We start from the raw sequence: 27280 nt of genomic DNA on the forward strand, positions 1-27280 counted from the left end.
ATTGTTTAATGCACAGCTGTTTGGGCTTTTTGCATTTTTGGGGGGGTTGTAAAATCCTAAATATATCCTAGAAGTATTGGTTTTCTCACAATATAATAAGAAAATGTGATATGTCTACAGACGTGTTGTAAAGATTGCATGACAGGGAAATACGAATATCAAATAATATTTCGAGAGAGCAGTTGTTAAATAATTACTCACAGTATATTAATGATATAACCCTACTGCGTTGATAAATATTTTTCTAAAAGTGAAATTAAAATTGAATCTTGATTTTGCACGTTAACTTGTATCTAAGTTTTGATTACTTTAATGATTAACTAAGACAAAATCACTCCATGACCGAAAAGAAATATATGCTGAGCTCTGCGATTGGGCATGACAGACTCTACGGCAACGGCATAGGCCAAGGGAAACCATTCCCATCTTGCGCCTAAACTAAAATTATCTGCTCTTGAGTTAATGAAAAGGTCACGGCCATTGTTAATCGCACACCATTCGCTATTCTACCATGGCTACGTAAAATGCTCGAATTTAATTGGTCAGTCAATAAAATCAGACGGTATCAAGTTTGGATCGAAATTGCGTCTGATTTCACGGCGCACGTATACATCACTGCCGCACTACTTCAGCTTGACCACCAACGTGACTACTATCAACACAACAGACGTGATGTAAATGCTTACAAAACATTTATTAAAACTCAAAAATATAATTATATGATTTTTCCTCCACAATTATTAGGGAAACTCACTATCATATTACCTTCTATTATAAAACTATTCAAACTCAATTACAATACACAGCTCCAAACATAAACAAACAATATCTACAAGCGAGTCCGGTAATTCCGTGCGTCCGGTAATTCTGCGCAGCTGCAATAGCATACTTCCGTATCGAAGGTAAACATCGTCTGCTACCACATTTACGCTTGAAATCGGGACATTTCTACAAGGGACTGGCTTTTAATCACTAAAGGTAAGTAAATAACAGTAATTGACAGATAAATGGCCAGTTTTATAAAAATTCGTTTTCTTCAGACTTTTGAACCTTTTTCTTCATTATTCATAATTGGATTTAATATGAAACACTCTTCCTTACATTGATGAGGTGATTTTTGAAAATAATCTGGCCCTAATACGCTTCCATACTTCGGATCTCCAGCTGGATGTTTTGCGCATCAGTTGATGCGCAGAGTTACCGGACAGCAAGCGATGTCGTCAGAACGCCGGTTAGGTCAACCGTATGGCATAATGCAACGTTAGAATCTTATAGTCGTCAATAAAACTTATATTTCTACGTAAACAGCATGTTTAGTCACGTAAACCACAAAAAATAAGAGACGTTAGTTGCCATGTTGCGATCGATGTGCTTAGGTGCGCGGAATTACCGGACGGCATTGTAACATATAAATCCGAAAGCCTTGTAAAAATATATCCCTATCTATACAAAATTTGCAGCAAAACGTTAGTAAACATTTGCCTACCTGGTAAATGGTATATTTGTTTCCGTTTAGAATGGGAAATTCACAAGAACGGTCAGGCGAAACACCAAATTTATGCCACTCATACTCCATCATGTCCTGTTGCATCGTTAAAAAAATAGATGTCAAAACTTGAACCACCAGAAATTTGCTCTCTGCTAGCTTCCCCGCAAGGCTGTCACTGCTGGAGATCTATGTTCGTACACTTTGAAAACAGCTTGGCCATAATCCAGTCCCAAGTGATCAAAACGATGTTCCAAGGAATCCCAAGTTAGTGGCATGTACACAAAGCAGCACTGTCACACTTTCGTCGCATGAGGGGTGCAGGCACGTACGTGAAATCATGATCGACACTCGCCGGTCATAAACATCAACAGTCTTTTCCAAAACCATTCAATTAAATGCGTATGTGCAATTATTGTGGTCACAATCATGGCATGATATGCAAGTGCATTATTATCTGGATAAAACGTTTTCCAACGGCGCCCCAAACTGTGTACAAACCCCTATTACGCTTCTTATTCAAATGACGTGCAGAGAATAATACCATGCAAACACACGTGGGTGTCGTGCACGCAGATGACATACACAGCAGCGTCTAGACATGTACTCTCACACCAGATGCCTTTTGCAACCGGTTCCTTATCCGAGTGGCAGTTTGCAACCGATTTCTTAAAGCCGTTGGAGTGACTAATCTGTCCTGGGCTTGAGTTGTTGCTCTCGGGCGTCGATCATCGTGTTTTTTGGTATCGGGCCACAATCTGCTGATGACAGACTGAAGCGACATCATTTTGACTTTGCCGTTTGCACTCACAACTCACAACCGGCCACGTTCTGTCCACGGTCATGTGCTTCATGACGGCGCACAGTGTTACCACAGGGAGCTTGATTTCTTCAGAAAGGTTCTTGTGTTTCGTATAGTATATACATAGTGGTAGCGCCACTCAGATGTCCTGTCAAAGACTATGCTATCAATATAAGTCGAAATTAACTATTTGAGAGGCATTCTAGAACTTGTAAGCAATAGGAATGACGAACCTTTATAATGGATGATGAACTTCTTTATTGTAAAATAGCGACGCTTCGGTATAGGTACTTATACTGTTTTCAAGAATGATGTAGTACTAGTGTACAGGCCGTCATCATCTGTACTGGCTGTACTAGTGTGAGGCCGCCACCATCTGTACTGACTGTACTACTGGGCAGGCCGTAACCATCTGTAATGGTTGTACTACTGGACAGGCCGTCACCATCTGTACTGGCTGTACTAGTGTTATGCCCTCACCATCTGTACTGGCTGTACTAGTGTTATGCCGTCACCGTCTGTACTGGCTGTACTAGTGGACACGCGTCATCATCTGTACTAGTGTAAGGCCGTCACCATCTGTGTACTGTCTGTACTAATGTAAGGCCGCAACCATATGTACTGGCTGTACAAGTGGACAGGCCGCCACCATATGTACTGGCTGTACTAGTGGACAGGCCGCCACCATCTGTACTGGCTGTACTAGTGGACAGGCCGCCACCATCTGTACTGGCTGTACTAGTGGACAGGCCGCCACCATCTGTACTGGCTGTACTACTGGGCAGGCCGGTACTGGCTGTACTAGTGGACAGGCCGCCACCATATGTACTGGCTGTACTAGTGGACAGGCCGCCACCATCTGTACTGGCTGTACTACTGGGCAGGCCGTCGCCATCTGTACTGGTTGTACTAGTGGACAGGCCGCCACCATATGTACTGGCTGTACTAGTGGACAGGCCGCCACCATCTGTACTGGCTGTACTACTGGGCAGGCCGTCACCATCTGTACTGGTTGTACTAGTGGGCAGACCGCAACCATATGTACTGGCTGTACTAGTGGACAGGCCGCCACCATCTGTACTGGCTGTACTAGTGGACACGCGTCATCATCTGTATTGGCTGTACTAGTGGACAGGCCACCACCATCTGTACTGGCTGTACTAGTGGGCAGGCCGTCACCATCTGTATTGGCTGTACTAGTGGACAGGCCGCCACCATATGGACTGGCTGTACTACTGGGCAGACCGTCATCATCTGGACTGGCTGTACTACTGGGCAGGCCGTCACCATCTGTACTGGCTGTACTAGTGGACAGGCCGCCACCATCTGTGCTGGTTGGACTAGTGTAAGGCCGCCACCATCTGTGCTGGCTGTACTATTGTAAGTCCCACCATCTGTACTGGCTGTACTATTGTAAGTCCCACCATCTATACTGGCTGTACTAGTGTAAGGCCGCCACCGTCTGTACTGGCTGTACTAGTGGACACGCGTCATCATCTGTACTGGCTGTACTAGTGTAAGGCCGCCACCATCTGTACTGGCTGTACTAGTGGAAAGGCCGTCACCATCTGTACTGGCTGTACTAGTGGGCAGGCCGCCACCGTATGTACTGGCTTTACTTGAAGACAGGCCGTCACCATCTGTACTGGCCGTACTACTGGGCAGGCCGTCACCATCTATACTGGCTGGACTAGTGTAAGGCCGCCACCATCTATACTGGTTGTGCTAGTGGACAGGCCGCCACCGTCAGTACTGGCTGTACTACTGGACAGGCAGTCACCATCTGTACTGGCTGGACTAGTGTAAGGCCGTCACCATCTATACTGGCTGTACTAGTGGACAGGCCGTCACCATCTGTACTCGCTGGACTAGTGTAAGGCCGTCACCATCTGTACTGGCTGTACTAGTGGGCAGGCCGTCCCCATCTGTGCTGGTTGGACTAGTGTAAGGCCGCCACCGTCTGTACTGGCTGTACTAGTGGACACGCGTCATCATCTGTACTGGCTGTACTAGTGTAAGGCCGCCACCATCTGTACTGGCTGTATTATTGTAAGTCCCACCATCTATACTGGCTGTACTAGTGTAAGGCCGCCACCATCTATACTGGTTGTACTAGTGGACAGGCCGCTACCGTCTGTACTGGCTGGACTAGTGAAAGGCCGTCACCATCTGTACTGGCTGTACTAGTGGGCAGGCCGTCCCCATCTGTGCTGGTTGGACTAGTGTAAGGCCGCCACCATATGTACTGGCTGTACTACTGGACAGGCCGTCACCATCTGTACTGGCTGTACTAATGTAAGGCCGCTACCGTCTGTACTGGCTAGACTAGTGAAAGGCCGTCACCATCTGTACTGGCTGTACTACTGGGCAGGCCGTAACCATCTGTACTGGCTGTACTACTGGACAGGCCGCCACCATCTGTGCTGGTTGGACTAGTGTAAGGCCGCCACCATCTGTACTGGCTGTACTATTGTAAGTCCCACCATCTATACTGGCTGTACTACTGGACAGGCCGCCACCATCTGTACTGGCTGTACTAGTGTAAGGCCGCCACCGTCTGTACTGGCTGTACTAGTGGACACGCGTCATCATCTGTACTGGCTGTACTAGTGTAAGGCCGCCACCATCTGTACTGGCTGTACTATTGTAAGTCCCACCATCTAAACTGGCTGTACTAGTGTAAGGCCGCCACCGTCTGTACTGGTTGTACTAGTGGACACGCGTCATCATCTGTACTGGCTGTACTAGTGTAAGGCCGCCACCATCTGTACTGGCTGTACTAGTTGAAAGGCCGTCACCATCTGTACTGGCTGTACTAGTGGGCAGGCCGCCACCGTATGTACTGGCTTTACTTGAAGACAGGCCGTCACCATCTGTACTGGCCGTACTACTGGGCAGGCCGTCACCATCTATACTGGCTGGACTAGTGTAAGGCCGCCACCATCTATACTGGTTGTGCTAGTGGACAGGCCGCCACCGTCAGTACTGGCTGTACTACTGGACAGGCAGTCACCATCTGTACTGGCTGGACTAGTGTAAGGCCGTCACCATCTATACTGGCTGTGGCTGTACTAGTGGACAGGCCGTCACCATCTGTACTCGCTGGACTAGTGTAAGGCCGTCACCATCTGTACTGGCTGTACTAGTGGGCAGGCCGTCCCCATCTGTGCTGGTTGGACTAGTGTAAGGCCGCCACCGTCTGTACTGGCTGTACTAGTGGACACGCGTCATCATCTGTACTGGCTGTACTAGTGTAAGGCCGCCACCATCTGTACTGGCTGTATTATTGTAAGTCCCACCATCTATACTGGCTGTACTAGTGTAAGGCCGCCACCATCTATACTGGTTGTACTAGTGGACAGGCCGCTACCGTCTGTACTGGCTGGACTAGTGAAAGGCCGTCACCATCTGTACTGGCTGTACTAGTGGGCAGGCCGTCCCCATCTGTGCTGGTTGGACTAGTGTAAGGCCGCCACCATATGTACTGGCTGTACTACTGGACAGGCCGTCACCATCTGTACTGGCTGTACTAATGTAAGGCCGCTACCGTCTGTACTGGCTGGACTAGTGAAAGGCCGTCACCATCTGTACTGGCTGTACTACTGGGCAGGCCGTAACCATCTGTACTGGCTGTACTACTGGACAGGCCGCCACCATCTGTGCTGGTTGGACTAGTGTAAGGCCGCCACCATCTGTACTGGCTGTACTATTGTAAGTCCCACCATCTATACTGGCTGTACTACTGGACAGGCCGCCACCATCTGTACTGGCTGTACTAGTGTAAGGCCGCCACCGTCTGTACTGGCTGTACTAGTGGACACGCGTCATCATCTGTACTGGCTGTACTAGTGTAAGGCCGCCACCATCTGTACTGGCTGTACTAGTGTAAGGCCGCCACCATCTGTACTGGCTGTACTATTGTAAGTCCCACCATCTAAACTGGCTGTACTAGTGTAAGGCCGCCACCGTCTGTACTGGTTGTACTAGTGGACACGCGTCATCATCTGTACTGGCTGTACTAGTGTAAGGCCGCCACCATCTGTACTGGCTGTACTATTGTAAGTCCCACCATCTATACTGGCTGTACTAGTGTAAGGCCGCCACCGTCTATACTGGTTGTACTAGTGGACACGCGTCATCATCTGTACTTGCTGTACTAGTGTAAGGCCGCCACCATCTGTACTGGCTGTATTATTGTAAGTCCCACCATCTATACTGGCTGTACTAGTGTAAGGCCGCCACCGTCTGTACTGGCTGTACTAGTGGACACGCGTCACCATCTGTACTGGCTGTACTAGTGGGCAGGCCGCCACCGTATGTACTGGCTTTCCTTAAAGACAGGCCGTCACCATCTGAACTGGCTGTACTACTGGGCAGGTCGTCACCATCTATACTGGCTGAACTAGTGTTAGGCCGTCACCATCTGTACTGGTTGTACTAGTGGACAGGCCGCCACCATCTGTACTGGCTGGACTAGTGTAAGGCCGTCACCATCTATACTGGTTGTACTAGTGGACAGGCCGTCACCATCTGTACTCGCTGGACTAGTGTAAGGCCGTCACCATCTATACTGGTTGTACTAGTGGACAGGCCGCCACCGTCTGTACTGGCTGTACTTGTGGACAGGCCGTCACCATCTATACTGGTTGTACTAGTGGACAGGCCGCCACCGTCTGTAATGGTTGTACTTCTGGGCAGGCCGCCACCATCTATACTGGTTGTACTAGTGGACAGGCCGCCACCATCTGTAATGGTTGTACTATTGGGCAGGTCGTCACCATCTATACTGGTTGTACTAGTGGACAGGCCGCCACCGTCTGTAATGGTTGTACTACTGGGCAGGCCGTCACCATCTGTACTGGTTGTACTAGTGGACAGGCCGCCACCGTCTGTACTGGCTGTACTACTGGGCAGGCCGTCCCCATCTGTACTGGCTGTACTACTGGGCAGGCCGTCCCCATCTGTACTGGCTGTACTAGTGGACAGCGTAACCATCTGTACTGGCTGTACTACTGGGCAGGCGGTCACCATCTAAATCAAATGGATCAAGTGTATTCAAGTTATTTTACACTGTTACTTAAATGTTTCTTTTTAAAGAAGGGTCCATTGCTACTTTTCGTTGATTTGAAAGCCCACTTGGGAGAGTGGCGAAACCGGATGTTGAAGCATGCATAAAAGCCCTATATATAAAATGATGTCTTGCAACATGTGAAAAGTGCTACACATAGAAAGAAACATACGATTGCTTGGATTATTACTATGGAGTCTCTTATTATTATTAAGTGAATTAAAGGTCCAAGAACCGCCGAATGAGCTTGATCTTAAGAAACCACAACCAGCCAAGAAAACTGTTGTTTGCCGAGAAATCAAAGGTATCACACTGGGAGATTTCAGGGATGATTTCAGACGGATCCGCCATCAAACAAAGATGAGTTTGTTTATCTATACGACTCGGCGATAAACAAGCTCCCTTGGTGAGGCGGAACATTACGATCAAGACCAATGCACCTTGGTATAATTGTGACATACAAAATGCGAAAATACATCGACGGAGAGCAGAAAAGAACTGTAACAAATCTTGCTTGTAAGTTCACAGGCAAGGTTATGAACAAGCAATAGTCGATTTGAAGAAGCTTTTTCTGAACTTAAGCCAAAGTATTGTCGTGATACAATTGTCTCTAACGTGCACAATGCAAAAAGTTCTTTGGTCTCAACTTTCTTAACTTTTGGAAAAGCAGAACAAATGTTAACTCCAATAGACCGACCCAGTCCCGGCTGTTAAGCCCCGCCCACAAGCTCTCGGCTTCGTTTTTTACGCCAGGAGGACAACTGTTAACATGATTTAGTTCCGAGTAGTAAATGTTCCGTTTCGGAATAAATGCCGTGAAATAGAGAATGGATGACACGAATAAAAATTCCGCACATACGGCAAATATTCCATCGAACAGGAACAAATACCGTAGGCCTAACTTCTTCCAGTCATTGTTGAATGCAAAATGGATTCGTCCAACTTGTCAACATCCAGGATTTCTCTAGCCCGAAATACACGTGAATTATGTTAGATCTAGGTGAAAATCAAATTAATGAGTGGCCATTTGCCACACACTGCAGGAAAGTGCAAAGACCGATTTTGGAGGCAGAGGAATATACTGCTCCAGTAGGTCAAATTAAAACGATATTTGAACAATTCTTCAGTATTGTCCGGATTTCGATCAGGACCCTTATCACCTGATACATGCTGTACTTTTGACATGTTTACAGATTATTTCATCGTAAGCTATTGCAATGACGACATGAAGATATTATCCATACATCCTTGAAATAATAATTGCACATATTTTTCAAGAAAGGTGAACCATATCTAATGCTGGTTTAACCCTATTACACAACCACCGATTTATATGGTGTTAAACAAATTTAAGGTTTAGCTTGCGATTAAGTCGGGCCTAAATGCCACTAAGTGAATGCATATTATCAAATATTTTTAACAAGACATTACTGTGTGCTATTGTGTATAGCCATGTGGTAACTTTACAACTTGACTCAGTGTAGCAGTGTAACGACTAATACTGAGCCTAAGTTTCCTTACACTGCTTTACAAGTAAACTTTACAAATGTTATGTAGATACATGGAGTGGTTTATAACGCTGTAGGCTGTACAAGGCAACACAGGTTGTATGATCCTCGGGGAGCTGAAATGGAAAAAAAAAAATTAAAAAAATTATTCTTTTCCATTTTTTTGCCATTGTTTTGTTTTGGAATCCTAATTCAGATACAAATTTATGATCCCATTTCCAGAATACTGGACTTTATTAACTGCCATTAATTGGGTAAAGGCATATAACAAAACTAGAAAACACTAAGAAAATCCAAGATGAAGTCAACACCAGTGTACCGACCTATCTTCCAGATATACGAAACCTGTGTTGGCAAGATGTTTGAACAGAGGATTATCCAATCAGTTAATAGGTATTGAAATAGAATGGCACACAAAATATCTATAGATTAGTTTTTATCCAAAGGAATAGTGAGTGAGTGAGTTTAGTTTTAAGCCGCACTCAGCAATATTCCAGCTATATGGCGGCGGTCTGTAAATAATCGAGTCTGGACCAGACAATCCAGTGATCAACAGCATGAGCATCGTACTGCGCAATTGGGATACGATGACATGTGTCAACCAAGTCAGCGAGCCTGACCACCCGATCCCGTTAGTCGCCTCTTACGACAAGCATAGTCGCCTATTGTGGCAAGCATGGGTTGCTGAAGACCTATTCTACCCCGGATCTTCACGGGTCTCCAAAGGAATAGACTTTAGTTAAAGATGTTTTACTGTTAACTACTAAAGTACAAAGAATATCTCCAAAGTTTTGTTTTTTTGTCAATAAAATTACCTACTGACAAAATTATTGTTACTAAATCAGTAATAATCTTTGTTTTATTGGATATGAGACCATATCCCTATGGGACATAACACAAATTAGAATATATTTCATTTTCTAAGATACCCACCAATGGATATAAGTAGTTTCAATATTTGGTGAAGTCATTAAAAAAGGTTGAAAGACACACTCATGAAACTGTCCCGAAGCCTTTTACTTCCTGCAAACTAGTGTGCAAGTAAATATGAAACTTATTTTCCAAATTGCTATAATCAAATCTTGAGAGATTTGTCACAAACCAACATATAAATACTAGCTAATAAATACTAGCTTTTCCTCAATCATCAAATAACAGATGGCAACCTCTCAAAATCTGATGATTTCTAAGAAGAATTACATCAAATCAGCTTCCATTTCCAGGAAGATACTTGTATATTTTAATGTTCATCCCAGTTATATGAAAAATCACCACAATCCTTGGCATATCAGTGCTGCTGGATTTTGCCGCTGCTTTTGATACGACCGACCACGCGCTATTGGAGTGTTGGCTTGGGATGCAGCCTTGTTGGAAGTGTCCATGATTGGTTTTCATCATACTTGTCAGATTGACACCAAGCTGTAATCATCAAATACACACAGTCATCTTGTACTGCTGCGTGTCCCAGGGTTCTGTACTGGAACCAGTGTTGTTTGTGCAATATACACAGTGAACTGCTGAACAGCTATGAAGTCTGTACCATTTGTATGCTTAAGACTCACAACCGATGGACACTATCCCTACTGGTGTCTTGTATCATATGACACTATCATTGAGACTATCCCTACTGTGGAGACTTGTACAACGGACGTCAAGACATGGATGACAACCAACATGGTTTGAACGAAAAGAAAGTGGATGTTTCTAACATTTCAGTCTTGGCATCAAAATCCCGTGCTCAAAATCTGAGGAGTGTATTTACAGTCAGACATCGCCCAACGGCAGGCAAGTATCTGAACGTTGTAGTCTCTGTAACTACCATCTGCAAAACATAAGCAGAATCCATCTACCTCCTACTCGCGACACTGCGGCTACTTTCGTCAGATCCTCCGTTCTATCAAGCCTGATTTATCGGAATAGACTCCTTGTCGAAACAACACAAGCGAGCATTAAACGCCTACAGAGAAGCGAGAACAAAGCTGCCCGTCATTTCAAGAATGTGTGTAGATGGACATATTATCATCATTAAGGATACTATGTGTCCCTCACTGTTACACAAGCATACACTCCTCTTTGTGTTACCAAATGACCACTATTGACCACTGTTAAGATGTCAAATCAACCCTTTTATCTTGTCTTTGCACAAAATGTATCTCGTGAGGATATTTCGTCACACCCGTCTTTACCGTTCAGTTGTATCAGAGTTGATTCTACTGTTATAGTATGCCCCGTGTACGATTTTGATGTGATATTCTAATGGACTAAAGTGACTTTCATGTTTTGACGGTTTTCGAGTACTGAACATCTTCCAAAGTAAGAAACAGAACACTTTCATTTTTGTCACTCAAGGCATAACTTGTAAACGATGTTGTAAATTTATGTCTTTCGACAATACAAGTATCTTCCTGGAAATGGAAGCTGTTTTGTTTTAAGAACAGCCAATGTTGGTTTGTTGCGTTACTTCTGCTTGTCAGTTCAGGCTATTGCGATAAAATATTCGTATACATATGTTTGTGCTGGGGTTTTTGGTTTTGTTTTCTGTGTATTGCGGAACAGTCAACACCTGTTTCGGTCAGCGGGACACGTGGAGTTATTATGTCTTCTTGAAATGGAATATCTTACAGGATTATTACCGATTAAGAAAATATGTTACAGGTATATTATCATGTCCTTCATGTCAAATGCACAGTATGTGATCTGATGCATAGTTTGTAATCTGATACACAGTTTGTAATCTGATGCACAGTATGTAATCCGATGCACAGTATGTAATCCGATGCACAGTATGTAATCTGATGCACAGTATGTGATCTGATACACAGTATGTGATCTGATACACAGTTTGTAATCTGATACACAGTTTGTAATCTGATGCACAGTATGTAATCCGATGCACAGTATGTAATCTGATACACAGTATGTAATCTGATGCACAGTATGTAATCTGGTGCACAGTATGTTATCTGATACACAGTATGTGATCTGATACACAGTATGTAATCTGATACACAGTATGTAATCTGATACACAGTACGTTATCTGATGCACAGTATGTAATCTGATGCACAGTATGTAATCTGATACACAGTATGTAATCTGATACACAGTATGTAATCTGATACACAGTATGTAATCTGGTGCACAGTATGTAATCTGATACACAGTATGTAATCTGGTGCACAGTATGTAATCCGATGCACAGTATGTGATCTGATACACAGTATGTAATCTGATGCACAGTATGTAATCTGGTGCACAGTATGTAATCCGATGCACAGTATGTGATCTGATACAAAGTATGTAATCTGATGCACAGTATGTAAACTGGTGCACAGTATGTAATCTGGTGCACTGTATGTAATCTGATGCACAGTATGTAATCTGATACACAGTATGTAATCTGATGCACAGTATGTAATCTGATACACAGTTTGTAATCTGATACACAGTATGTAATCTGATACACAGTATGTATTCTGGTGCACAGTATGTAATCTGATACACAGTATGTAATCTGATACACAGTATGTAGTCTGGTGCACAGTGTGTAATCTGATGCACAGTGTGTAATCTGATACACAGTATGTAATCTGATACACAGTATGTAATCTGATACACAGTATGTAATCTGATGCACAGTATGTAATCTGATGCACAGTATGTAATCTGATACACAGTATGTAATCTGATGCATAGTATGTGATCTGATGCACAGTATGTAATCTGATGCACTGTATGTAATTTGATACACAGTATGTAATCTGCTGCACATTATGTAATCTGCTGCACTGTATGTAATCTGCTGCACAGTATGTAAGCTGATGCACTGTATGTAATCTGATGCATTGTAAATAATATGGATCTATGGCAAAGTGTATGGTCGGTTCTGAGGCATGATGTACAGGCTGTATCGCAAAGTGTATGGTCCGTTCTGAGACACGAAGTACGGGCTGTATCGCAAAGCGTATGGTCCGTTCTGAGACATGATGTACAGGGTGTATCGCAAAGCGTATGGTCCGTTCTGAGACACGAAGTACGGGCTGTATCGCAAAGCGTATGGTCAGTTCTGAGACACGATCTACAGGGTGTATTGCAAAGTGTATGGTCCGTTCTGAGACACGATGTATAGGGTGTATTGCAAAGCTTATGGTCCGTTCTGAGACACGATGTACAGGGTGTATTGCAAAGCTTATGGTCCGTTCTGAGACACGATGTACAGGCTGTATTGCAAAGCGTATGGTCCGTTCTGAGACATGATGTACAGGGTGTATTGCAAAGTGTATGGTCCGTTCTGAGACATGATGTACAGGGTGTATTGCAAAGTGTATGGTCCGTTCTGAGACATGATGTACTGGCTGTATTGCAAAGTGTATGGTCCGTTCTGAGACATGATGTACTGGCTGTATTGCAAAGCGTATGGTCGGTTCTGAACCATGATGTACTGGCTGTATCCCAAAGCGTATGGTCGGTCCTGAGACATGATGTACTGGCTGTTATACTGTAACTTATGCCAAGAACTGTGTGCAGGAACATATGAAGCAGTGACGTCTCGCGTTGTATTTTGTTTTATTTCAGAAGTTATGCAAAAACATTTCTTCTTTGTGTTATATCGTTTTGTGGACAACAGTATTATTCATGATATTCTCTTTGCCTGTTATTTGTGTAGGTCAGGTTAATGAATATGCATATCAAATGCATTTCATGTTAGTGGCAATATTTGTTATGATATTGAGGATTGTGACTCGCTAATTGGATCATCTGCTACAATAAGATTATATTTCGTGGTGACATGCGGTTTCCATTGCATTTTGAGAACTGGTCATGTCAGGTCCGACAAGGGTAGGCACCAGGTTCATAGGCGGATCCAGAAATGTTCAAGGGGGGCGGGGGGTCAGGGGGTTCGAACCCCCTGAACCGGCAGTGAACCCCATCTTGGCTCCTCCATTGCAAAACATTAACTTCAATGCGGTCTTTGGTCATTTTCAAAAGGGGGGTCGACATTCCCCCTCCCCCCCCCCTTCCCCTCTCTTTCTCTCTCTCTGGATCCGCCACTGAGGTTAGTTTGCATTTGTTTGTATAAACTGGTTTATAATGTTGTTAGGTAATAGAATCTCAGTAATGTATATAAACCAAAGTTCTTGGCTAGAAACATCTGTTTAAATATATCATGTTAGCATCTTAGAGACGTAAACATATCGCCATGTTTTACTTCACTGATTCAGGTTTGTAAGTTCATACATTAATGTTCAGCTCAGTGTGAACTTCTGATAATAATTAATTCTTAGCAATTTATGAAGTGTGTTAAATGTGCTCTGTGATAAAATGAAAACGGCGTGAACGTTTATTGGGCCCGTGAAGGTTGTGAATGTCCTCGTGTCAATTCGGGTTAGTCTTCCTGAGATCCGTCTTGTGAAAAATAACGGAGTCTTATAGACGGATGAGTTAATTTTGAATATGAAATGTTAAACACGTACTTCTCATCCTCATGTGGGAATATATCTATTGTATACAAATTCCTACTACATGCCCAGTATTATTATCTAAGTGAAACTTTTGAAAGGGAAAATTGTTCATCATTAATTTTTCTTTTTGTTGTTTATTGTGACAATGTGGAACATGTGTCTCAGTTGTCTCCCTTTTCCTTTTCTTTTCGCTGTGATGATGTGTATGCTTTGAAAACCAAATTCCGCTTTAAAATGGTAACTGTAGCATATTTTACTCGGATTAAAACAAAAACAAACCTGATATTGAAATTTAGTAACAATTTACTTGTAATATGATAGGAATATCCACAAACCGTGTTATATCAACAATGCCGGAAAGCATGATCACCATGACATGCGGACCATCGGAATGTTTCGATGGTTTTGTTCTGCAAATGACGGCGCGAGAACGATGATGTCTAGTGATGTCATCCATGAATATCGGACACGACGGCTGTATTAGGTGCCTCCTGTTGATAACGTTGACCACTGAGTGTCCCCGGTACTGTAATGAGATCGAGTTTGCAGTCATGCGAAATGTAACCCCACGCCATGACTGCTCCAAGCTGCATGGTGCATCTCTTGGTGATATTCTTCGTTAAGACACCTCCATATGCCACAACAGCAGTCAGTGACCAGTTGAAGAACGCTAAATTCATCAGAACCCTATGCAGCTGTGGCATTCTCAGGCCCTCCTATCTATGTGACGAAATTCTCGGAGCCTGCCGGACGTTCTGTGATGAAGGGGAGTGTGATCGGAGGACGTGACCTTACACTAGCATCCCTCCTCCTGATGGTACTTCTGGAGTCGGACTCCCACTCTCTATTGCCGGCCAAGTTCTTTGGCATGGGTCATGGGATTGACCGTCTTGTCAGACGAATTAGAGCTTGGTCATTACGGTCACTGATCTTCCTCGGTTTTTCAGGTCTTGGACGGTCGTTTACGTCACCGGCTGACCCGTGCTGCCTCACAAATGGACTATTAACCACGTGGTTAATGTTAGCTTAGCACCGATGTTGCGACAAGACGTCCCTGCGTCATGCATGTCATAAAACTTGTCATCGTGTATTTTCCGAAAGTCTTCGTCTTACCATATCAAGAAGTTTAGTATTTAAAACTGTCGTCTTTTAAATCTGTTCAGGAAACTGTAGTGCACATTCTGCAATTATTAAATATCAACGTGCCTTCGAAGTATGAAGCACTCGCTGTATTTTAAACGATTTTTAAAACTGACCTTGGATTCAGGTGTTGATTAATTGCTCATGTGCATACATGTATTTGCTAAACAGGGTTGCTTTAATGAACCCGCTGATTTTCTGACGACATTTATCATTACATATAACGCAGCTAGGGGTTACCAGGTTGCTGAGAATATCTACCACTTTGCTCTGTGACAGTCATGTAACTACCAACGCTCTGTTGTACAAAGGTGAAACTATTTGCCAGCAACTCGCCCCTTGCATTCACCCTGTCATTAATTATTACGTTCCACGTCGTACTATTAAATAAATATCACGGAATTGCCCATCAGAAACTCTAATTGATTTGACTTAACATTTTGTTCTATGGGGAAATGTGAGGTGCATAAAGATATAGCGAGAGTTACGTAAGTACTAGTGTCTATGGTAACGAGAGCAGCTGGTGTTACGTAGTTGGCAGCCATTCACAAACTTGGCATTAGACCAATGTGTACTGAAGCCATTATGACATGACGTCGCGCGTGTTCAATTCTGTGTGATTTTACAACTTAAGAATTTACATCAGCGAAGAAGCGTCTACATTTAACTGCATACGATCCCTAACTGATCTGATTCATAGATACAAACGTATCCCAGGCAACAACCAGCACATTGTCGGCAAAAAATAAAGCAAATCACTTTGTGTTATCCTGCGTGGCTATGGCAACTGGCGATTACTTGAGCACGCCTAATCATAACAAACGTCAGCCTTGAGGGGTTCCCGAAAGGTACGTCTGAAAATAAGGAGGCAGAGTCAGATGCAGCTAGGATCAAGTACTAGTAACTTTGTGGGGGATATAGAACGACATCATAAGCCAATTAGCGTTGGTAAAACGGTTTCTCTGCTGGATTTTAACAATAAATGTTGGTGTACAAATTATTATTATTTTACAGATTAAAATAGATAAGTACAGCGGGATTCGGGTGATCGTGTCACAGCCAGGCTGGTTATGTTCACCATTAGGTCTGGGCCCTTGCCCCCTCTACGCGCAGTCAAAACAGCGAAAAGAACTTCTCCCAGCATATCGAAATCGAAGTTAATATGGAGATGTATGGCTGGTTGGAAGTAAACTAGGCGGAGTCACTTCCACGTTTGCCCAGAGACGGTCATTTAAGGAAAGGTCTTCTGGTGAACCACTGAATCGTGTATATATGCAGCGTCTGGAACAGAATATAAATCCAACCGATACTTTCGCCTGAACAGAGGGGTTTTGTTTTGCTGTTCAGAACCATACCATTCGCACTCACAATCGCTAAGATTTGATTCTTAAAGAAAATATTGACATGAAATGTCGTCTGTTCAATGAATTCACTGAGACTGTTCAACACCCTCTTATTGGATGTCCTTCTGCACCTATTACCATCTTCGCCATGAATGTGGGTTTGACCCCGAGGTCCATCCACGGTACCATCATGGTTCTTCATGGAAAATCATGCTTTTAAACCTCTTTGGTATAGGCTCATACACAGCCAAGCAAAAAAAGCATGCCAACAGCCCTGATCTTGTTCATTTGATAAAGCCAGTGAATTTATTATGTATTACAGTGGACATATTTTGGGGGTCCCGGCAGCGTTCTTCTATATTATCATCATTTAAACATTGAATTATCCGACATCTGTACATTCCGAATTCCGACACCATTTTCTGGTCCCAATGACACTATTAATCTCTACAATCCGACATCCTCTCCCCATATTGGACTAAAATAGCCAATCAACCTGTCAATGGCCAGTTGACAACTAACATCCTGTTACTGGTAATCTCTTTGGTCCCAGCACTTGCTACCTGGGAGGTAATTAGCAGTGTGAGAACGCCTGTACCTTTGTTTTCACAAGCTGAGTGGCCAATGGGAGGACCTAGGTATGTTTTGTCAAGCACTGGATGAATGGGCAGAGAAAAGGGATCAATTACTTTGCTGAGATCAATTACCATTACTCATTGAAGATTCTAAAGCCCGTCCTCGACCTACCCAGAAGCAGCTTGCCGAGAAATATGACTGTGGCCGAACAACTGTATGTGATATCATCAGGAGACAAGATGAATATGTCAAGTTGTACGAGTCAAACATTGGCAGTGATAAGAAACGTTCTCATCTAGGACATAAAGTTGGCTAAGTGTAACATCCCCCTTTATTTACCAAGAAAATAGCTATTAAGCAATAAGTTCATGATATAATCCAGTTACAATGTATGGTACTGTTTGAAAAGTATTGAAGCAAGGAGACATTGAATTATCCGACACTCTGTATAATCCGACATTTTTTCCCTGTCCCAGTGAGCGTCGGATTATACAGAGTCCACTGTATAAATATATTGATTTTTCTGTTCCTTAGCAGTATTCGGGAAAAACATGATAAACACGCGGACCTCGCATGTGAAAAGTCTCGCTTTTATCCCAAATACGCTGTCGTTAGACTCCCCAGTCGTTGACCCTGGTTTGGTACCTCCTGATCAGGTGAGTGCCCGGGTTGTCCATCGGGAGTATAGCCCTTCTGACCCTCTAGATAATGCAGAAGGCTGCAGTGTTGTGGAGTCTCTATATAAAGCCAAATGTTCTTGGTGGGTTCGACTTGGCAGCGCTTCCTAATCACATGTAGAAGAGGCAAAGGGCCTGCACTGGTGATAAACTTAACCAGCCTGACTGTGCCAGGATCACCCAAACCCGCTTTCCCGCATTTTCCCTTAATCTTCTTCTCTAACACACTCTTATATTATCCAAAGCTTGGCTTTTCATCACGGCGGTACCTGCTCCTCATAACCTCCAATTTTGGGAAACAACACACTGCTAAGAGTACACTGTAGCTGTTGACATAGCGCTAGTTGACGTAGTGTGTCTTTGGCTGTGCTAACTTAATATAACTCCCGTCAATCCCATATTACAAAACGTGTGAACATCATTATCGTTGAGTATATTGTGTCAGATATGTTGAAAACAATTTTTTTACTTTTTATTGCAGAACGCGATTTTCTGACTCAGTGGGAAAAACCAATCGTAATCGAGGAAAATATCCTTATGTTTTATTTATATTTACGGTGTGCAGATCCGTAAAACAATTAATTTAAAAAAGGCCTGACTTTTTTAAAGCAAAAGCTGAAAGCGTGTTGTCACGCATTAAGAAATATTGCTTGTGCGAATTGGTTCGGAGCCAATTCTGTATGTGGTGCAAACACGTCACCACTCGACCAGGGCCAGCAACCTCGTCAATAGTGAATTTATTAACCTTGTCATTATTATGATCTTTATCCTCGGTATAGGACTTCGGGGCTAGCATCCCTTGTGTCTTGTGTGCAGCTTGTAAATCTTCCAAAAGCATAAACGTGCTTTATCCTGGACAAAACATGTTTCGAGTAGGATTGCTCTGGATGTGCGGTTACGTCACAATCTGCGAGGTCGTATATCGCCCAGCGCGCACACCAGTCTCTTCCCCTCACCTTCAAGGGAGCTCGTACTGCTATCGGGTTCTCAAGACTTGCCCCAATTAACAACATTCCAAGAAAGAAAAAAAACATTTCCCAGATTTTGATTCTTCATTTCCACTTGTTCGTGTGATGATGACGCCGCTGCTGCAACATGCTGCTCGTGCTCAATATATACAAATAGCTTATTTACCCTCCAATCTTCTCTCGTGGATAATTTGTTGGGTTATAACAGGACATAAATGTAACTCATTCTATGCTTGCGGTGCTATGTGTGAAACAATGTTAATCAGGATATAAATGGTGGTATGAAATCTACTGTTCCCCGACAGTCGCCCCCGTAGTCTGTTTCACAGTCTATCAATCGCAGTACATGTGCCGACAGTCGCCCCCGTAGTCTGTTTCACAGTCTATCAACCGCAGTACATGTGCCGACAATCGCCCCCGTAGTCTGTTTCACAGTCTATCAACCGCAGTACATGTGCCGACAGTCGCCCCCGTAGTCTGTTTCACAGTCTATCAACCGCAGTACATGTGCCGACAGTCGCCCCCGTAGTCTGTTTCACAGTCTATCAACCGCAGTACATGTGCCGACAGTCGCCCCCGTAGTCTGTTTCACAGTCTATCAACCGCAGTACATGTGCCGACAGTCGCCCCGTAGTCTGTTTCACAGTCTATCAACCGCAGTACATCACAGTCTATGCCATGTGCCGACAGTCGCCCCCGTAGTCTGTTTCACAGTCTATCAACAGCAGTACATGTGCCGACAGTCGCCCCCGTAGTCTGTTTCACAGTCTATCAACCGCAGTACATGTGCCGACAGTCGCCCCGTAGTCTGTTTCACAGTCTATCAACCGCAGTACATGTGCCGACAGTCGCCCCCGTAGTCTGTTTCACAGTCTATCAACCGCAGTACATGTGCCGACAATCGCCCCCGTAGTCTGTTTCACAGTCTATCAACCGCAGTACATGTGCCGACAGTCGCCCCCGTAGTCTGTTTCACAGTCTATCAACCGCAGTACATGTGCCGACAGTCGCCCCCGTAGTCTGTTTCACAGTCTATCAACCGCAGTACATGTGCCGACAGTCGCCCCCGTAGTCTGTTTCACAGTCTATCAACCGCAGTACATGTGCCGACAATCGACCCCGTAGTCTGTTTCACAGTCTATCAACCGCAGTACATGTGCCGACAATCGACCCTAAAGCAGCTCATTTCTGGTTCTTGTAGCCGTCAAAAAACGGTTACGGAGGTGACGTATCACAAAATGACGGTCCTCCTCCGCCTATGACGTCACACGTCGTACCTGGCCTAGGGAGAACAGCAGTGGTGCCAGTTTGTTGCAGTCGAGTCTGTAAATCGTAAACAGCCCAACGGCTGCACCCCATTGTCCTTGCACCCCACGTCACTTACTGACGTTCCCGCTTCCAGTATGGCAACGGCACGTTCACGCTGCACATTTGAGAGGCGCGGCATAAGAATTGGCTGTTCTAAATTGTGCTTTAAAGTGTTTTCTTCACTTTGTATATATATTCAGATAGTATATTTTAGGCGTTAGTCTAGCACCCCCGTGCCGGTTTGACCTGTAGTTAAACACAAACCCTGTCTGACTGGATTAACCATTCATTTTACATTTGCTATGGGATCTCACAGGAGTAGTGTTGCTAAGACGTTGGTTGTGACATAAGTTGAAAGAGAAAAGTTCCACATTATTTTCTATAACTGATCTGAGAGCATGAGGTAAATAATAATAATAATAATAATAATAATCATAATGCCAGGATCACCCGAACCCTCTCTGCTGCATACTATTTTTAATCTGTAAAATAATAATAATAATAAAAGTGCCTATTTATAGTGCGCACAAATCCACGCTCGTAAGCATGCTCATGGCGCTACAGTTAAAACAATATGTACATTAAGAGTGAGCTGTTTATGAGTCATAGAACTGAATGAAAAGGTGCGTTTTGAGATGGTTTTAAAGGTGTCCAGAGTTGGTGCAAGCTTCAGGTCAAAGGGTAAAGAGTTCCACAAGACCGCGGCAGTGTGTGAGAAGGATCTGTGACCGAAGGTCTTAAGCTTGTAGGGAGGTACTGTCAGGAGATTCTGCTGTTGTGACCGCAGTTCACGGGCTGGAACATACGGAGTTATGAGGTCAGATATGTAAGGAGGAGACTGACCATGAAGTGATTTATAGTGAGACAAAGTATCTTGAACTGTATTCTGGCCCTCACTGGTAACCAGTGCAGTTGTTTAAGCACCGGCGTGATGTGAGTCTGTTTAGAAGAACGGTTTATTATCCGTGCGGCAGTATTTTGGACCTTCTGTAGCTTGTCCAGTAGATCGCTGAGGCCAGAGTAGAGACTGTTGCAGTAGTCCAGTCTACTGAGAATAAGGGATCGGACAAGTGAGTGGGCAGCCTCGGTGGTGATGAGAGGACGGATATTACCAATGGACCTAAGGTGGAGGTAGCACGTCTTACATAGGTTGTTGACTTGGGCTTCCATAGAAAGACTTGAATCAAGTAATACTCCCAGATCTTTCACGGTATGAGAAGGCTGAATAAGAGAGTCTGCGACAGTAATAGATTGAATATCCGATTTGAGAAGTTGTTGCTTAGTGCCTACCACAAGGGCTTCATTCTTGTCATTCAGTTTTAGTTTATTGATAGTCATCCAAGACTTCAATTCTTTAGTACACTCTGACAGTGTGTCCAAAGCTTCTGATAAATAGCAGCAGCATATCAACTTCCGAAGGTATGTGGGACTACCCTATACGAGATAGGCACCACGAAGGTATGTGGGACTACCCTATACGAGATAGGCACCACGAAGGTGTGTGGGACTACCCTATACGAGATAGGCACCACGAAGGTGTGTGGGACTACCCTATACGAGATAGGCACCACGAAGGTATGTGGGACTACCCTATACGAGATAGGCACCACGAAGGTATGTGGGACTACCCTATACGAGATAGGCACCACGAAGGTATGTGGGACTACCCTATACGAGATAGGCACCACGAAGGTGTGTGGGACTACCCTATACGAGATAGGCACCACGAAGGTGTGTGGGACTACCCTATACGAGATAGGCACCACGAAGGTGTGTGGGACTACCCTATACGAGATAGGCACCACGAAGGTGTGTGGGACTACCCTATACGAGATAGGCACCACGAAGGTGTGTGGGACTACCCTATACGAGATAGGCACCACGAAGGTATGTGGGACTACCCTATACGAGATAGGCACCACGAAGGTGTGTGGGACTACCCTATACGAGATAGGCACCACGAAGGTGTGTGGGACTACCCTATACGAGATAGGCACCACGAAGGTATGTGGGACTACCCTATACGAGATAGGCACCACGAAGGTATGTGGGACTACCCTATACGAGATAGGCACCACGAAGGTGTGTGGGACTACCCTATACGAGATAGGCACCACGAAGGTGTGTGGGACTACCCTATACGAGATAGGCACCACGAAGGTATGTGGGACTACCCTATACGAGATAGGCACCACGAAGGTATGTGGGACTACCCTATACGAGATAGGCACCACGAAGGTGTGTGGGACTACCCTATACGAGATAGGCACCACGAAGGTGTGTGGGACTACCCTATACGAGATAGGCACCACGAAGGTATGTGGGACTACCCTATACGAGATAGGCACCACGAAGGTGTGTGTGGGACTACCCTATACGAGATAGGCACCACGAAGGTGTGTGGGACTACCCTATACGAGATAGGCACCACGAAGGTGTGTGGGACTATACGAGATAGGCACCCTGTGGGACTACCCTATACGAGATAGGCACCACGAAGGTGTGTGGGACTACCCTATACGAGATAGGCACCACGAAGGTATGTGGGACTACCCTATACGAGATAGGCACCACGAAGGTATGTGGGACTACCCTATACGAGATAGGCACCACGAAGGACTACCCTATACGAGATAGGCACCACGAAGGTGTGTGGGACTACCCTATACGAGATAGGCACCACGAAGGTATGTGGGACTACCCTATACGAGATAGGCACCACGAAGGATGTGGGCACGAGATAGGCACGAAGGTATGTGGGACTACCCTATACGAGATAGGCACCACGAAGGTGTGGGACTACCCTATACGAGATAGGCACCACGAAGGTATGTGGGACTACCCTATACGAGATAGGCACCACGAAGGTATGTGGGACTACCCTATACGAGATAGGCACCACGAAGGTGTGTGGGACTACCCTATACGAGATAGGCACCACGAAGGTATGTGGGACTACCCTATACGAGATAGGCACCACGAAGGTGTGTGGGACTACCCTATACGAGATAGGCACCACGAAGGTGTGTGGGACTACCCTATACGAGATAGGCACCACGAAGGTGTGTGGGACTACCCTATACGAGATACGAGATAGGCACCACGAAGGTGTGTGGGACTACCCTATACGAGATAGGCACCACGAAGGTGTGTGGGACTACCCATACGAGATAGGCACCACGAAGGTGTGTGGGACTACCCTATACGAGATAGGCACCACGAAGGTATGTGGGACTACCCTATACGAGATAGGCACCACGAAGGTGTGTGGGACTACCCTATACGAGATAGGCACCACGAAGGTATGTGGGACTACCCTATACGAGATAGGCACCACGAAGGTGTGTGGGACTACCCTATACGAGATAGGCACCACGAAGGTATGTGGGACTACCCTATACGAGATAGGCACCACGAAGGTATGTGGGACTACCCTATACGAGATAGGCACCACGAAGGTGTGTGGGACTACCCTATACGAGATAGGCACCACGAAGGTGTGTGGGACTACCCTATACGAGATAGGCACCACGAAGGTGTGTGGGACTACCCTATACGAGATAGGCACCACGAAGGTGTGTGGGACTACCCTATACGAGATAGGCACCACGAAGGTATGTGGGACTACCCTATACGAGATAGGCACCACGAAGGTGTGTGGGACTACCCTATACGAGATAGGCACCACGAAGGTGTGTGGGACTACCCTATACGAGATAGGCACCACGAAGGTATGTGGGACTACCCTATACGAGATAGGCACCACGAAGGTATGTGGGACTACCCATAATGAGATAGGCACCACGAAGGTATGTGGGACTACCCTATACGAGATAGGCACCACGAAGGTATGTGGGACTACCCTATACGAGATAGGCACCACGAAGGTATGTGGGACTACCCTATACGAGATAGGCACCACGAAGGTATGTGGGACTACCCTATACGAGATAGGCACCACGAAGGTATGTGGGACTACCCTATACGAGATAGGCACCACGAAGGTATGTGGGACTACCCTATACGAGATAGGCACCACGAAGGTGTGTGGGACTACACCTATACGAGATAGGCACCACGAAGGTATGTGGGACTACCCTATACGAGATAGGCACCACGAAGGTATGTGGGACTACCCTATACGAGATAGGCACCACGAAGGTATGTGGGACTACCCTATACGAGATAGGCACCACGAAGGTGTGTGGGACTACCCTATACGAGATAGGCACCACGAAGGTATGTGGGACTACCCTATACGAGATAGGCACCACGAGGTATGTGGGACTACCCTATACGAGATAGGCACCACGAAGGTATGTGGGACTACCCTATAACGAGATAGGCACCACGAAGGTATGTGGGACTACCCTATACGAGATAGGCACCACGAAGGTATGTGGGACTACCCTATACGAGATAGGACGAAGGTGTGTGGACTACCCTATACGAGATAGGCACCACGAAGGTGGGACTACCCTATACGAGATAGGCACCACGAAGGTATGTGGGACTACCCTATACGAGATAGGCAACGAAGGGATTGGGACTACCCTATACGAGATAGGCACCACGAAGGTATGTGGGACTACCCTATACGAGATAGGTGGGAAGGTATGTGGGACCCTATACGAGATAGGCACCACGAAGGTATGTGGACTACCCTATACGAGATAGGCACCACGAAGGTATGTGGGACTACCCTATACGAGATAGGCACCACGAAGGTATGTGGGACTACCCTATACGAGATAGGCACCACGAAGGTATGTGTGGACTACCCCTATACGAGATAGGCACCACGAAGGTATGTGGGACTACCCTATACGAGATAGGCACCACGAAGGTATGTGGGACTACCCTATACGAGATAGGCACCACGAAGGTGTGTGGGACTACCCTATACGAGATAGGCAACCACGAAGGTATGTGGGACTACCCTATACGAGATAGGCACCACGAAGGTATGTGGGACTACCCTATACGAGATAGGCACCACGAAGGTGTGGACTACCCTATACGAGATAGGCTACCCCACGAGATAGGAATGTGGGACTACCCTATACGAGATAGGCACCACGAAGGTATGTGGGACTACCCTATACGAGATAGGCACCACGAAGGTATGTGGGACTACCCTATACGAGATAGGCACCACGAAGGTATGTGGGACTACCCTATACGAGATAGGCACCACGAAGGTGTGTGGGACTACCCTATACGAGATAGGCACCACGAAGGTATGTGGGACTACCCTATACGAGATAGGCACCACGAAGGTATGTGGGACTACCCTATACGAGATAGGCACCACGAAGGTATGTGGGACTACCCTATACGAGATAGGCACCACGAAGGTGTGTGGGACTACCCTATACGAGATAGGCACCACGAAGGTGTGTGGGACTACCCTATACGAGATAGGCACCACGAAGGTGTGTGGGACTACCCTATACGAGATAGGCACCACGAAGGACTACCCTATACGAGATGTGGGACTACCCTATACGAGATAGGCACCACGAAGGTATGTGGGACTACCCTATACGAGATAGGCACCACGAAGGTGTGTGGGACTACCCTATACGAGATAGGCACCACGAAGGTATGTGGGACTACCCTATACGAGATAGGCACCACGAAGGTGTGTGGGACTACCCTATACGAGATAGGCACCACGAAGGTGTGTGGGACTACCCTATACGAGATAGGCACCACGAAGGTATGTGGGACTACCCTATACGAGATAGGCACCACGAAGGTATGTGGGACTACCCTATACGAGATAGGCACCACGAAGGTGTGTGGGACTACCCTATACGAGATAGGCACCACGAAGGTATGTGGGACTACCCTATACGAGATAGGCACCACGAAGTGAATGGCACAGATGTATGGTTATGATCATTATCTATTTTAATCTCCCGAGCAGTGATTTCAAACCAACTATGAAAAGTTATACACGGGATCTTAATGAAAAAAGGGTGAGACACCCAGGTAGAAATCAATAAACTTCATTACTTTTAACCAGGAATTGTCATACCTACTTAACAGTCGGTTAGTCCCTTGTGAAGAAAGGTTTACCATCAAACATATTGTGAACTTATCAATAGCAAGGTATTCACAATATCAAGCAGTAAGAATACATGATCTTGTGAATGAACCTGATGAAGGAGCAAAGAATTATCTCTAAAAAGTCGTGCTAAAGAATAAAAAGAAGATAAAATGCATGTATTTATGTTCTTGGAAACTCAAGGACATCCAGCAGTAAATCTGAAATACATGTATCTGCTTACACGTGTGGGTGGGCATCTGTATTGATCTGTATCATACATTGTAAACATGGGTGTGCATAACTAATTATTTATTTGTTTTTACATTCGGTGTGATGGTTTTATCAACGGAGATTATTGAAGGCATTGTCAAGGAAGCTGAAGTGCTGAAACATTATTGTCCATCTGTGTGACATGTAATTGATGTATCATCAACGAGTGTCTAAGGGCGTACCAGAGCGTTTAATGTGTACTACGTACAGTCGCCTGTTGTTGTGACGTAGATCCTGCAGTCTATTATGCAGGAGGTTGAGGTGACCAAGCTTTGGTGACTTATAGCCCGTGCTTTAAACTGAAATGTTCTTACATGGGAAGTTGTGTGACAATATCCTTTCGAATATGACATCACACACTTGATTACATGTACAAACCTGGTCTCGTCGTCAAAAGGACTGAAATAACGTCAAGGCGACGTTGAATTTTAATTCACACTTTTCTAACGTTAATATTTTCACAAGGAAACACAAACCTGACTATCAGTAGGTGTATACTTATTTTCGGGCTGTTCGATTCAGTATTGTAAGAAATCGAAAAACATGATACTATGCCAAGACACCATAGCATTCCCATGCTCTTAAACGAGAATACGAACGAAAACAAAACTTTTGAT

The 27280-nt window shown here is 45.0% G+C and overlaps 1 protein-coding gene across 2 annotated transcripts in view; it reads left to right on the forward strand.

The window, feature by feature from the left end:
- LOC124278102 (COP1-interactive protein 1-like) overlaps positions 1 to 27280 on the forward strand; it is an 84784-nt gene that overhangs the window by 12375 nt on the left and 45129 nt on the right. The window lies entirely within an intron of this gene.

Source organism: Haliotis rubra, unplaced genomic scaffold, assembly GCF_003918875.1.
Source record: "Haliotis rubra isolate DU_JTF1 unplaced genomic scaffold, ASM391887v1 Scf231, whole genome shotgun sequence".
In the NCBI taxonomy this organism is placed as follows: Eukaryota; Metazoa; Mollusca; class Gastropoda; order Lepetellida; family Haliotidae; genus Haliotis; species Haliotis rubra.